Source organism: Akebia trifoliata, chromosome 6, assembly GCF_017979445.1.
Source record: "Akebia trifoliata isolate Shusen 1 chromosome 6, ASM1797944v1, whole genome shotgun sequence".
Taxonomy (NCBI): Eukaryota; Viridiplantae; Streptophyta; class Magnoliopsida; order Ranunculales; family Lardizabalaceae; genus Akebia; species Akebia trifoliata.
Window position 1 is genome coordinate 10,820,013 of NC_141380.1, and position 6,010 is coordinate 10,826,022.

At 34.7% G+C, this 6,010-nt stretch overlaps 1 long non-coding RNA gene across 1 annotated transcript; it reads left to right on the forward strand.

The window, feature by feature from the left end:
- The first annotated feature begins 326 nt into the window (after positions 1-326).
- Positions 327-2,860, forward strand: LOC147400195 (uncharacterized). Its single transcript, XR_015179533.1, has 2 exons — positions 327-1,068; positions 2,576-2,860. It is a non-coding gene; the product is annotated as an uncharacterized LOC147400195 (long non-coding RNA).
- The last annotated feature ends 3,150 nt before the right edge of the window (positions 2,861-6,010 follow it).

Consider the following 6,010-nt stretch of genomic DNA (forward strand, 5'->3'; position numbering starts at 1 on the left):
AAACATAGTTTAGCCTGTAAGCACGCTCAAATGCGAGTCCGAATATAAAAGTTGCAAAATCCTCGATTACCGAGTCGGACCAAGTAAAAACAGTAAATTTTTATTAGAGCAATAATTTGTAAAATTCGATCATATCATTGGGTTCATAACGAAAAATTATTCAACATAGACTATTTATTTGTCATTTTTGGAGATCAGGAAGTCGAATTATTGCCAAAAATGAAAACGACATCAAGTTTAGGGGTCACGTCAGGCCAAAAATGTAAATTTTTGATGGAGACATAATTTGTAGAAATTGACTATACCATTAGATCCGGAACGAAAAATTAGGTGAAATAGTATATTCGTTTGTCAGTTTTGGAGACCGAATGACCAAGTTATCGTCGATCAAAACAATAGGCGAAATACCGATTTCGTCCTAACTTTTATAAAAAAAAAAAAATTTAAATTTTTTTTTATAACTCATCTTCCCCAACGCGTCATATGGCCGAGACATATAAAACGAAAATTTGTTTTTTTTTCTTCGATTTTTCCACTTCAGATCTCTCGCAAACGGCTCGCCGTCGACGATCGACGCAGAAGGGAGAAATGTCCGTAGCTACGTTCTCTACAAAACCCACCCAACCTTTCTTCGTTTCACTTTCTATTTCATCCGATATCGTCAAAAATCAGTCGTATTTGGATACGAAAATTTCGAAACTTTGACATCGGATTTCGTCCGTTTCGGGGTCAAATCGCTTTCCGACGCAGAAGAGAGAAACGTCCACAGCCTCATTCTCTACATAACCCAACCAAGTTCCTTCCATTTTCTCATCTTTTTCACCCCGTATAGTCAAAAATCAGCCGTATTTTTATACGGAGATTTTCGTAACTTCGACCTCGGTTTTCATCGATTTCGGGGTCAAACCACCTTTCGCCGTAGAAGGGAGAAGAGACGAGCACGTCGAGCTCTTCGAAACCACCGGGTCGGTTTCAAAAATCAGCCGCTTCGAAGTTCGGTCCACCTCGATTTTCGTGCCGATCGCCTCGATTTCCGCGCACACGCTTTGATCCTTTCGCCTAGACATTGTAAGGAACTCTCAATTTCTATTAGTAATCTAGATTGTGAAAATTGCATTTAGGATTTTATTGGAAAAATTTGGATGTATTTTTAAAATATAGAATTATTTTGTTATTTCAAAAGTTCACGCCAGAAATTGCATGTTTGATATGTTTAATTGTATTTTTAATAAATTATACGTGGGTAGGGTGTTTTAACGGGTTATTACCATAAATTGGGTCTTGTGCACTGCTCGGACCCCGTTTTGATATGAAATTTGTATTTTTTTTCAATATTATTGATAGAAATAAATTCTATTGTTGAAAAATGTGATTTAATATTCAATGAACTCATATTGAGTTGATGAATATCAGAAAATGGATATTTTATGAAGAGATTGAAAACTGTAAAAGTCGAAAAAAGGGAAAAAAGGTATGAAACGGTAAAATGTCAGAGTCACACCCGAGGGGTGATGTCTGCATTTTACATTGTTGTGTTGTATGCAGGTAGGTGAACGGATATCCAGGGATAATGTTACTGGTTGCATGTTTATTTACTTTCTGTTAGCGCGAGGCGCTCTGTTATGTTATTTATTTTAGGCCGGGTGGCCACACTTGCATGGTAGGAAACTGGATATCCATTCTCAACCTTGTATTGTTAATTCCTCTTTTGTTTTCAAATAAAAATAATATACATATGTAGCTATTTTGTGAGCTGTTAAAGAGTTTGTGAATGCCTGAAGGGATAGTGCGTCATATCATCCGGAGTGGTGTACTATCCTGGGATGTACGGTAGGGACCACCAAACTCATACGTGGTATGGGACGCGTATGAGAGTGGAGTCACAACTGGAATCCGGGTTTATTCCTCTCTATCTTTACCAGTGAACTTGTAATGTAAAGGTGGTCGTATACGAATAGTTTGTATCTTTGGGAATCACATGTACGCCTGATAGGCATAGACGAAGATGATTAGTCAGTGATCACTAACAATCTATAGTAGTCGAACGTTCTGACACATCGAAAAGAGACCCATTGCTTACGGTCACGTCAAACGGCCAGCCTGAGCCGGATAAATGGTCAACCAAACGTGGTAAGGGCAGCGACCGACCACAAAATCAGGAACTAAAAGCCAGAAAGGAATTGTAACATCATGTCCCGACTGGGAGCGATCCAGTCGTGAATCCCAACTCTCTAATTCCAATACTCCACCATCGTGTATTATGTATCTGTTGCTTATTTTGATATATAAAATGAAATGCATGTTTATTGTTTCCATTTGATCAGTTAGATTTGTATAAAAAGAGAATGTTATAGTGAGTACTGCTGATCGATGTAATGTGAGTTTTAAAATGTTTAGTTGCTCATCCCTGGCTATATGTACCAGTTAATCGTAGTTTTCTTCTGTAAAACTTTGTTTATTTTAAAATTATTCAGTATGTTTATTCGTTCATGTTAGGAGAGGTTATTGGTAGAAATTGTTGTTTCCTTACTGGGTAACCATTGTTACTCACCCTTTCCTTCTCCATTTTTTTTAGTTTCAGATCTGAAGCTTGGCGAAACAAGTGTAGAAAACGAATGAGGATCATCTGGTTGGTCAGATAGACAACTAGAGTCCGTCACCTGGTAAGTACTAGGACTATACCCCCTAGTAGTGTCAGTTTCTCCAAGTAGTCTTATGGATTTGTCTTGAGTGTTAGGAATTCTGTTAGAGTGAGGAATTTTGTATAATCCTGTATATAATTTTTCTTCTTCCGCACTCTGATCTATCGGACATTATTAGACGTATATAGGCTTCCGCTAGTATTATATTTTGTTTGTTATATGCAGGATTGTATGTCGTTTATCAGGTGCAGGTTGAATCGCCTTGGAATGCTAACATAAACAGAGGAGACCATGCCGAAATTTCGAGGTGCCACCTCGTACCTTGAAATCTGACATGGGGATTTGTGTTAGTGTTCGGCGGGGCGCCACATGAATCATCAATTCAAATCATGGTTTTAAATCTCATTTGATGCGCCTCGATATCTTCCACCAACGAGATGGATAAACAAGTTAGACGTATTAAACGAGATTTAAAACCACGGTTCATTTTTCTCATTGTTGAACAAGATGACTCAAACATATCAAAAAACTTGTCTGAGACAACTCACTATCTTTCATGGATGAGTAGAGACGTCAAAATGAGTCTTAAAACCATGATTCAAATTGTTGAGTCAATAATTAGAATGTTTATCTCATTGATTGGAACAATTTGATTGTCAAGATACAACACGTCCCCCCCCCCCCCCCCACACACACACACACAAAAAATTCAAAATCAAGTTTCATTTGGAAATGTTTCCCTTATGGTAAGATTTATTAAGTAATTTTTCCTTTGTAATAAAGGGATTTTAACATAGATTCTCACGGAGGGAACGTTACCTAGCACCCTTGCAACATCCAAGCTAATTTTCATTATCATAACTCAAAAGTAATCTTACTTCAAGTGGTTTAAGAGTAACCCAACTAGCTTAAACACGCATACTTGAGAGAATGCTCACACATACACATTTGGTTAATAAGATCACTTGTAAAATCAAAGAAGACAGGATAAAAAGAAGAATAATGATGAATGCAACGGTTTTGTGTACGCGATACGACTGATGTGGCTATTAAAACCTGTGATGTTAGATTACAGACAATAAACAGAAAATGATCTTAAACAAAATAACAAAGTATATTTTAAATATTGTAAAATGTACTAGCTTAATGTTTAAATGAGCAAGGTTTATATTGGACACAATAGCCTAAAGACAGATTTCGCCCATGTGATGTGCCAACAATCTTTGGACGTTTGTCTCCTAGGATACAATGATCTACATGTATACAAGGTAGTACTCCAAGTGTACACGTACAAATGTTGTTAAATAAAACAACATCTTTTGTTGCCACATTTTAAAGTTTGTGCCATCAAACTTCTCAGGCTTCTCTTGTGGAGTATGTATTGTAGAATTCATTTTCTTTCTTAAAATCTAATCGACACAAAAATATTAATAAATCTATCTTAAGATTGTTAAAACCTGTGATGTTAGATTACAAACAATAAATATAAAAATGATGTGAAATAAAGTAACAAAGTATATTATAAATACCATAAAATATACTATCTTAATGTTGAAATGAACGAGACTTGTATTAGACACAATAGCCTTAAGACAGATTTTGCCCCTGTGATGTGTCAACAGTCTCTAGATACCTGTCTCCCAGGATACGACACTCTACATATGTACAAGGTAGAACTCCAAGTGTACACGTACAAATGAACTTGTATTGTAAATTATACTCTTAAGGACATACAGAAAAATCTCTTGAAAACAGAAGAACACTATGCAAGTAATAACTCAAAAATTAAATGAATTCAAATGAGAGTACACATGAGAATTTATAGAATTAGAAGTGTCTCTCTAGACATTCACCAAGACTATTGAAAAAAGTTGTGACTTTTTGAACAGACATGTATTTGTAGAGTTTGGGTTGTGATTATTAGAACAGACATACATGTTTGTAGTGTTGAGATATCATTTGTGTCTCTTAGAATAGTCATGAGTTGACTCTACTAGCCACTTAGAACAATCACGAGTTGTAACTCATTGAGTTCAACTCGACCCAATAAAGTTTTAGCAAAAATGTGCTTCCACCTGAGATTTAAATCTGAAGATTTGCACCTCTTCTTACGCACGCATCACATCCACATACACGTACTAAGATTTTTCAGACCAATGGGTCCAAATCCCTTTTAGAACTCATGGGCCCTCACATGCTCGTAAGCTTGGCCCATATATTTCTCACACTTACTATATTATGTGAGAGCTTCTATATAATAGTTATATATAATAATTATACTCTTTAGTTATTTTTCTTCGATGTGGGACTAAAATTTTACACAACTTTGAAAAACGAAGTACTTAACTTTTACTTTTACTTTTTTACTTTAACTTTAACTTTTGCTTTTACTTTTCTTCTACTTCCATTTAAATATTAGGATAAATCTCATATTAATTCAACAATCCCCTACTTGAATGAAGAAAGTTGAAACTAGAAAAGAAATACGATAAACCATTTTAAAAATTACTGAGAATATAATATAAAAGGTATTGCATCAGGAGAAGTAGCTTGTGACTTTGAACTTTTCCTAATGAAAGTCTATCGGATTTACTAAATTAAGTAATGAACATAAGTTTTGAACTATTTAGTTTTTCATGTAAATCAAAACAATAGATTTCACACATTTCCTTTCCAATTACAGTAAGTTCTTACAGTTATATTCATGTTGGTCCTGAATAATCTCAGATTTATAAGTACTCTAAAGAATCTAGACTTCTAAAATTCTTATAGAATCGACCCAGTTCTATACTCACATAGGTAATATCATATTAAGAGTACCCTGTTATACCTCACTTGTAAATACAAGATATATGCATCATTAAAAACTTAGTTTATCCTAAACATTCATTGCAGGAAGCACTAAATACATCACAAAAATGGATATAAGAAAAATCTTATAAGTGTTATCGGTTGAGTCACTCACAACCAATTTTCTTATTGAATTTAGTACATGGGACCTCCAATCACTAGGTTGGATTTTTATTGAAGTGACTCATAGATATAAGCTTTAATCCAATTTCCCTCGATATATGATATATCTGCTCTATAGACAAACCTTTAGTAAACAAATCCATAAGATTTTCTTTAGATTTGATAAAGTCAATATAAATAACTTCATTTCAGAGCAATTATTTAACGGTATTGTGTCTACGATGTATATGTCGTGACTTCTCATTATAAATAATATTTTATGCCCGGGCAATAGCTGCTTAATTATCACAATGTACACAAATTGCAGGCACAGATTTTTCCCATAATGAAATATTCTCTAAGAAATGACAAAGTTATTCTAATTCTTCACTTGTTTTATCTAAAATAATAAATTC